The sequence below is a fragment of the Cupressus sempervirens genome, chromosome 9 (assembly GCF_028749045.1).
Source record: "Cupressus sempervirens isolate cs-2001-9-10 chromosome 9, ASM2874904v1, whole genome shotgun sequence".
Taxonomy (NCBI): Eukaryota; Viridiplantae; Streptophyta; class Pinopsida; order Cupressales; family Cupressaceae; genus Cupressus; species Cupressus sempervirens.
In genome coordinates, this window is record NC_143126.1 from 752,759,404 (window position 1) to 752,769,586 (window position 10,183).

Consider the following 10,183-nt stretch of genomic DNA (forward strand, 5'->3'; position numbering starts at 1 on the left):
AAAATCCTCTTCCTAGAAATCGGCTCCTCCAAACCTATGTAATTGCATAATGAGCTCTAGATCTCTGATAAAGAGTTCTCCTCTAAATTTGGGGCTCTAATTGTGCAATCCTGCGAGGGAACTTGTTGATCAATTTCTTTTTATATTTTATTATCTTTTACATCTTCATGCACACTTTTTGCAATTTAAAAATATCTTTATTAAATTAATTTTCTTTCTCTCTTCAATTAATTTGCAAGATGTTTTTAATATAATATTTATTAAATTTAACTAATAATATTATTTAGAGTTTATTATTAAAATAAAACTCCTAAATAAATTATTATTAAATTAAATAAATATAAGTACGCCAAAATTAGAACTTTAACTTTATCTTTAAATTAATTCTTTTATTTAATTAATTTCATAATTAATTAAATATAATTAAATATTGAGTTTTCTTTATAAAATTTCTATTAAATTAAATTATTAATTTATCTTTTAATTTGATTTAATTATAACAAAAAATCATCATAGACCCACAAAACCAAATATGACAACCCAACTAAAGACAAAGAACATAATCAAACTCTAGGGTCAAAGTCACGAATTCATGTCACTTGACAAATTCGAAAAGGTGAAACTAACTCAGATACTTCTTGTATGTTCCATGACAATTGGCTTAGGTTAGGATTTGGACTCAAGAGTTATCTCCCCACTCATACCATTGAAATACTACAATAGGGTACGCTCATCCTGGCAATTCAGGGAAGTCGATAACTGGTCCCTACAATTTGCATAAATCCCACACATGTACATAGTCATATATTCTAAACTAAACAAGCAGTGGTAGGAAGTGGTACATCATGTAGATCCTGACTAGTAGGTGACTACGACTCCCTCCCTCAACCACATTAGGAACATCAATCATAAAGTAAAACAAACACGTACACCATGCACATGCAAGTATGGGGTAAGTAACCATAGAAACTGCATATAATTAATCCACCTATCTAACCATCATGAGATAACTGAAATTACTAAACATACATATATCATCATTGAAAGGATAAACATTAGCACATAAAATAACTGAGTAACTCATCACATAATTAAACTAAGTATGAAATACATCTAATTTAACCTACTAACCAAGTATCGATAATCATAAAACACAATAAGAAAAGTCAACTAGGGGTAGGCATTATAGAATTATTATGAAGATATGGTATAAAGGAAAGATGTTTTCCTTGATTATAATAATATCAAGTATCGATTATGCATTGTATTTGTGAAGTGTGAAAAGGACCAGAGTGTTCATTGAATGCGTGCAAGTGATCCAAGGGATTATTGGATGCACAATTTGTGATCTGGTTACAAGATCAAAAGGAATAGAAGTTTGCTTGACAAGACAGAGATAGAGGAAGGAAGTACAATTTGGTTCTATTATCCTGCAAGGAATAATACAAAGATCATTTGGATAGTGAGTTCATGGTCTTGCCCTTGAAGTTGTTTGGATTGTGGGTCCAACTATCTTCCACAACTCCTAATAGGGTTGGCACAACTCCTAACTGAGCTGGAATCTCCTAACAAGGACTCAAATGTATTGAATGTATTCATAGACTCCTAATAGGGTCCATCCTCTAAAAAGGAATATTTATATTAGTACATCATCTTGTGGGTACGATCCCCATCGAGGTTTTCCCTATGATCAAGGATTTCCCTAGTTAACATATATGGTGTTATTGTGTATGAGTATCTTGTTGTGTTTTCAGATTACATTACCCATATGGTTAAGATTGTTTAAAGTTGGCATTGATGTTAATAGTTGTATAACTAATTCACCCCCCACCCTGCTCCACCACCATCTAAGTTATATCAGTGGATTATATATTCTAATAGGAAAAGTGTTATGCACATAGAAAAATATACAAACAAGAATTGAACCAAATTTGCATTGTGCACCTTTTGTCTTTCTTATGGCTCCCAAGTTTTCTATTAACTATTGGAGTTGTAACTCGACAAGGTCATAAGAGTGGTCCTTCTTAACTATCTTGTAGCCTAAATCCACAACTATACATGGTACAATGTTCAATCTACTTGTTTGAAAGAACTTATGTGCAATGACTCTAACTACAAATGCAATTAGGAGATCAATGATTGTATCTATGGTCATCCCTCTCTCATTTCACACTGCCCCTGTATTCTTTTCAAATGCCTTTGCATCACTCCTCATTGTCTTTATTATGTCCAAGGTAGGATACCCTGTTACCCTTTGAATAACTCTCTTTGTGATCTTGATAGGGTCATCTTCAAACCATACAGAGTTGTCATGTGTTTTGCTATGAACTATCTTAATCCACTCTATCTTGAATACGTTAGGAAAATCTAGGGCACAAGTTAATCCTTTTCTCTCTACAATTTTCTTTTCCTCTTTCAACACTCTATTTTCACAGAATTCTCCATACAGGTCTCTGATTCCCATATCTCCTATACTTCCTACCTTACAAGTTTAGCAATACCTTACATCTTGTATCATTAAAACTTATGGCAATATCATAGATAATGCGCCAAATGGGTCTCCTTTATATGCAATGTTAGGAATTACCTAGAAATGTCATTTATTAATCTCATTACTAATCAATTGAATATTAAAAACTTTCTTTCCTTCCTTAACCACAACAACAGAAGAGTTAGATGCCATAACAACTATCTAGGGTTTGCGTAAATTTAAACAACATAGCTTGGCACACAATAAATACCATGAAAAATATGATGTTTAGTGGCAAGTAGCAATTGAATCTAGTATGAAAATGCTTGAATCAATTTCTCCAATTTACCTTATGCTCTTTGTGCTCTCTTTAATCTTGAATGATTGCAAATGAGTCAAAAATCAACCATATAGCCCTTGAAACTTCACAATAAATTCTCAATGCTTACACAGCTATAAGCTCAGCTCCAATAGCAATTTTGACTCACTCGACTTCCATGTAATTCCTACCACGCTTAGCAACCACAATGAGCTTGGGTAACACTATCACCTTCGATAGCTTGACAACAACCAAACTTTCACTTGGCAATAACAATGAAACTTTTCATGCTCAGCAACAACATGAAAACTTATAGATTTCTTCTAAGTTCTAACCAATACTTTGCATCTTACTTCATTCATATATGATCTTTTCAAAAATGAATCCTTGGAATTGATGCATAATTGAACTTTGAAATATCAATCTCACAATACCTCTTGATTGCCTAGTTGGGGGTGGTGTGATCATTTGATCAATTGGATGAAGTGATCTCATCTGAACTCATTGTGCTACAATCTTCCTTTTTCTTTCCTGTCTTGTTCATCTGCACTTTGACTTCTTCAACATCAACCTTTCCTTTTCCTTTTTGAATTCACTACTAGGTGCTTTTGACCTTGTTGGATAATTTATGCTAATGTGACCAGTCTTCAAACAACTAAAACATGTAGTTTGACTCAACCATCTACTATAGTCATTTCTAAAATTTTCTCTAATGCATCTTTCAGCAATATGTCCATACTCTTGACAATAGTGACAACTATATCTTGTATTGTAATTCCAATTGCAGGATCTCTCAGTATGGTTTACCTTAGCTTGTTTGCTTGATGACTAGTTAGGATTGGATCTACACTCATGTGCTCTATGTCCATACTTCTTACAATTGTAGCAGTAATCTTCAGATCTTTGTGTGTTTGATGTCTTGGCTTGCATTCATGTGCCTAATGTCCTTGATTGTTGTACTTATGACAGTTACCCATGAATTTCTTCTTAGGGTTCTAATTTGCATTGTTACTCTTATAAACATTTGATGGATGACCTATCTTTCCACAATTATGACAAGTAGGTTTGTAGTTATTACCTTTTTTGCTTCTTTGTTCACCACTTTTAGATGATTCTCCTTCTTCATTGCTAGTGTAACCCAATCTAGTAGTATCACTATTGGATCTAGGAGACCTCATCAATTGCTCAAAACACTTGATGGCTTCACTAGGCTTGTTGAAACTTTCAACAAATTCTTTTTCTCTTTTCAGATCATTTCTTAGTTGTTCATTCTGCAATTTCAATGTTGTGATCTCAATATCCTTTCCATTCAATTCATGTTTGGAAATCATCATTTGATTCACTATTTTTAGTTGCATTTGAGCAATCCTATTCACCTTTGTTGTCTTCTCTTCCAGTCTATTAGTTAGTATCCTTTTGTCATCTTCAATCATGACTTTGTCTTTTTCAACTTTCTTTTTTTGCTTAGTCACCTCACATAGCAATATTGATTGGACTTCTTATTCTATCTTAAGAATTCTGACCTCTTTAGTTAGGGCACCATTCTTTTCCATCATATTTGCAACTACTACATCAAATTGACTTGATTTTCCATTTGCAATTAATTTAGTAGTGTCAATCTCTTGGTAATGTGCGTTATTCTCTTCAATAGCTATCTATTTCCTTCTCTTCACCAAGTGCTTTAAATCATCTCTTGCTTCATTTAGCTGATGTAGGGAAGGCTAGATCTCAATTTTTTGATTATCAATAGTCTTTTCCAACTTGTAGACTTCCATCTTCAAGATCTTTCCTCAAAGTTGCAAAGCTTTCCTTTTTAGAGAACAAGGCTTTGATACCAATTGTTGGAAATACAATCGGGAAAGTAAACTTTGAGAGGGGGGGTGGGGTGAATCAATCCTTCAAAACTTTAACCATAAAATCAGTCACCACAAATCCAACTCACAATCTGCATGCAAACTAAAATAGCTAGCTAAACATATTCATCCATAGCATAAAAGCAAATAATATTCAACATATATGACACGAGATATTTAGTTACCCAGAAACCCTCGAAAGAGAAGGTAAAGTGGGATGGGGATGACACCCACAAATCTTCACTACTACAGTTATAAAGTGTATCCGATGAAGGTTATAATGTTTGATCATAAACTATGATCTACCCTATGAAAGATTTTCCCTATTAAAGGCTTACAAGATTGTTAGATCTTACCCTGTTAAAGGATTTCAAAACCTGTCAGAATTGTGCCTAATTAAATGACTTAAACTTACAATGAAGTAAGAAACTTGTTAAATAATTTACAACAGCCTATTAGGACTACTCTGTTACGAGATTTAATTGATTCACTTGTTAGAATGTCTCAGCAATGATCCTGCGGTTAGCACTCTACTACTAGATAACAGATCACCTCTTTGCATGTATCCTTGATCCTCTTTGATCAGATGTCTCACTTTTGTCCTCTATTCTCTTTTAATTGATTCTGTAATGTATATCAATTCACAACTCCTTAGCCACCATGAATGCTTTGTTTGTGCATGCAAACTTCTCTCTCCGCACATACAATGTTTTAGGGTTTGTCTTCCTTAAGAAGACTTGGGTGACTTAGGGTTATATATGAATCTCACCCATTTTGTCGCTTAATCCATCCCTCTAACTGATTGGTTGTATGTATTGCATAGGGATCCTTAATATAGATTCATTCTTATTGTCTAGAATCACAAAATAATCCTTAAGTCGGCTCAAAAATGATTTACATAGAAGTTTGTGCCATTACACACAATTATGTCCAAAACTATTTTACTCGACACTTGGAGTCTTTGATGCTTGGCATCCACTGTATCTTCAATGTTGTAACTTGGCCTCTGAATGACTCGTTATTCGTTGATTACTTAGCATTTGAATCACTCGGCATCAACTATCTGCTCGACACTTGAGTGACTCGACACTTACTAGTTACTTGGCACATACTGTATATCTCGCTTGACATATACTATCTGACAAATTATGCTTAGCATACATTACTTGTTTGGCATGAACTAAGTTCTATCTTACAAATAAGTAAATTATCACTCATATGTCAAAACCAATCTAAGATGAACAGTCAACAAGTATGCAAGCCCTAGTATCACATGTATGAAGTTTTGTATAGACTGTGAGCCGACAGTGCCATTGTAATTGTAATTAATTAATTATCTTATTATAATTAATTGGGAAAGCCTCAAGCCCGCCTTAAGGAAATATTTTGAAGATATGGTATAAAGGAAAGATGTTTTCCTTGATTGTAATTTGTTGTGATCATTGTATGAAGTATGAAGTGCAAAAAGGAGTAAAGTGTTTGGTGAATGCAAGTAAGTGATCCAATGGATTATTGGATGAGAGATTTGTGCTCTAGTTACAAGCTCATAAGGAGCTAAGGTCTAGTTGACATGACATAGATAGAGGAAGTACAATTCACATATATTATTCTACAAGGGATAATACAAAAATCATTTGGACAATGGGTTTGTTGGTCTTATCCTTGAAGCTATTTGGGCAGTGGGTCCAGCTATCTTTCACAACTCCTAATAGGGTTGGAATCTCCTAACAGAGATTCAAAGTTTCCTAATAGGGACTGATATTTATGGAATGTTGTTATAGACTCCTAACAGGGTCCATCCTCTAACAAGGAATATTTATATTAGTACATCATCTTGTGGGTACCATCCCCACTAGGGTTTTCCCTCTAATCAAGGGTTTTCGTAGTTAACATATCTAGTGTTATTGTGAATGAGTATCTTGCTATGGTTTTTGATTATATTGATCATATGGTTAAAGTTTAATAAGGTTGATAATTGTGATAATAGTTGGATAAATGATTCAGCGCCCCCCTCCCCCCTAGTTATATTGGTAGACTAAATATTCTAACAGAAAGTTGGTTGTGGCATAAAAGGTTGTGTCATGTGAATTTCGATAACTAGGTCAACATAAGCAAGAACAAAAGAGTGAGAGGCATTCCAAGTCTAAAGAACTTGATATGGGCATGCGTAAAAATTGTCAAATTGGGAAGATGGGAAAGACAAGATTCAAAAGAAAGAACTATCATTTTGAAGAAGTTCTAGAGCTGGTTCATACAGATCTTTGTGGACCCATTGGCATAGAAAGCTACTATGGAGGTAAGTATTTTATTTTATTTGTTGATGATTATTCTAGGATGATGAAAATTGTGTACCTAAAAGATAAATCAAAAGCCTTTCAAAAATTCAAGTGGCATCTGGCTAGAGTGGAGAAAGAAATAGGAAAGAAACTAAAGTGTCTAAGGTCAGATAGAGGAGGAGAATTCATTTGAAATGAATTTAATGAAATATGCAATGAAAGAGGAATCAAAAGATAGGTATCTTCACCTAGTACACCTCAACGGAATGACATAGCAAAAAGAAGAAATAGATCCAATATGGATTGTGCAATAACATTGATGATAGAGAAAAATGTTGGAATCAAATATTGGAAGGAAGCAATCAGCACAATAGTCCATACCTTGAACCAAGTTTAGCTGAAGAAGTACTCAGATCAAACACCTTATGAATTATGGTATGGCTATAAACCTAATGTCTATCATTTCAAAGTACTTGGAAACAAATGTTATATCTTGAAAGAATCCAGGAAAGGAAAATTTGATGTGAAAAGTGATGAAGGAATATTCCTAGGATACTCCAACAAGAGCAAAGCATATAAATGTTTGAATATTTCTACTCATAAAGTCATAGAAAGTGCACATGTGAAAATTAATGAGTTTGCATAAAAGAGTAAAGAACAAAGCAGAAAAGAATATGAAAACTACAGAAACTTTGTCTACTATGAACCTAATACTATACTTGAGATTAAAGCAAATTCAATTGGAAATCAACGATCTTCACCACCCGAGTCCCCTAAATCTCCAATTCAACCCAAGTTGTAGCTAGTGCAAACCGAGTCATAATTAGAAGGACCCGAGTCACAATTAGAAGGACCTCAGTTTTAGCAAGTGAAAACCAAGTCACAGTCTGATAGACCTGAGTTACTAACAATGGGACCCGAGCATGATATTGAGCATGATGAACATAATAAAACAAGTTATAAATCCAAGGAGAAGGCACTTGTACTTTCTAGATACGTCAGAAGGCATCATGCACTTGAGCAAATCATTGGATATCAGTTAAAAGGCACAATAACAAGGAACAAATTAAAAGGTACATGTTTGCTTACTAAGTTTGAACCTAGAACTATTAAAGATGCATTAGACAATGAAAGCTGGATTGAGCAAATAAATGAAGAGATTATCAAATTGAAAGGAACAAAACTTGTACTCTTGTTCCTAGACCCAAGGACAAAAATGTAATTGGCACAAAATGGGTATTTAGAAACAAGTTGAATGAAAATGGAGAAGTTTCAAGAAACAAGGCAAGATTAGTATGCAAAGGTTATGCTCAAGAAGAAGGTATTGATTATGGAGAGACTTTTTCTCCTATTGCAAGACTAGAAGGTGTTAGAACACTACTTTCCTATGCTACACATAAAGTATTCAAAGTATATCAAATGGAGGTAAAGTCAACTTTCTTGAATGGAATCCTAGAAGAAGAAGTCTACATTAAGCAACCTAAAATTTTATAGATCCAAACAAAAGGGATATGGTTTTCAGACTACACAAAGCTTTATATGGTCTCAAACAAGCCCCTAGAGCCTAGTATGAAAAATTGCACAGTCATCTGGTAAAGATTGGTTTTCAAACGACAAATGACAACAACAATCTATTCATCAAGGAAGGACCAGATAAGAAGATAATGCTTGTAGAAATCTTTGTAGATGATACATTATTCACTGGATATGATGATTTATGCAAATCTTTTTCTAAGGAAATAAGTAAAGAATTTGAAATGTCAATGTTTGGAGAGATTAAATTCTTTGTTGGATTGCAAATTCAACAAAAGAAAGATGGTATCTACATTACTCAATAAAAGTGCATCAAGGAGATATTGAAGAAATTTGGAATGGAAGATTCCAAACCTAGAACACCTATGTCTATTGGACATAAGCTTTCAAAAAATGATGACTCGAAAGAGGTAGAATAGATTACATATAGATCAATGATTATAAAACTTTAGTGTGTGGTACACATAAGACTTGATATTGCATTAGCAGTTGGTATGGTGGCAAGGTTTTCTGCTAATCCAAAGGAAAATCATATGATGGCAATAAAAAGAATTATGAGGTATCTAAAACATACTAAAAATTATGGTTTGTGGTATAAGAAAGGAGGCAACTTTGAATTGAAAGCCTTCATTGATGTTGATTGGGCAAGAAGTATTGATGACAAGAAAAACACTAGTGGTGGAGCATTCTTTCTTGGAAAGAGGCTAGTGTCTTGGACAAGCAAGAAACATAATTGCATCTCTCAGTCTACATCAAAAGCAAAATATGTTGCAGCAACAATTAATTATTCCAACATCATTTGGTTCAAGAAACTGATGTTAGGTATGAAGGAAGAAATCAAGGACTTAATAGTTATCTTCTATGATAATACTAGTGCAATCAATATTTATAAGAATGTAGTGATGCATACCAAGAAAAAGCACATTGCAATAAAGTATAATTTTCTAAGAGAATTAGTGCAAGAAAATGAGGTGGGATTGGAATATGTGAATACAAATGAACAAATTTTAGACATATTCACCAAGCCATTACTCGAGGATTCATTTTTCTATCTAAGAAGTATGCTAGGGGTCATTCCCCTATTTGAAGCTCACTAATCAGATTTTCGTGATCCATCGACCAAACATTTTGAAGATTAGACAAGTTGATGTAGTATTGTTAGAGTAGATTGCATATGAATCAATACATCAGGTACATGGCATATACATTCATTGTTGTCTTTGGCATGAGATGTCAAAGAGGGAGAGTTTGATGTCATAATAGATTAGAAAGTTTGTATCAGCAAAGAAGGAGAGTTTGTTGTTAGAGGGAGAAATTGCAGTCAGAGAAATTAGATAGTCATTCCAAAGGAAGAGATTGATGTCAGAGGGAGTTCTTGCTAATAGATGAAGTTCTCATGGATGAGAATCAAAATGAAACTAAGGATATTTTCCTTACTTCTATTTTTCTCTAAAATTTCATTGTACTATGACATGTTATGTTGCCATTAATGCCAACGAGGGAGATTGTTTAAAACAATTATTCAATTATTTCTTGTCTTTGATGTTACACAAAATGTCAAGCCTTACCAAGTAAGTTAGTGTTTTTCAAGCTCACTCAAGTATTGAAGATAGTTTCCTGTGTATGCTGAGCATTCCAGTTACAACCAAGTTTAAAGTTAGTTCTTCCTGAGTTCACTTGGCATCGAAGGCAGATTGTGTGTTAATTGAGTGAATCACTTGATTACCAAAGG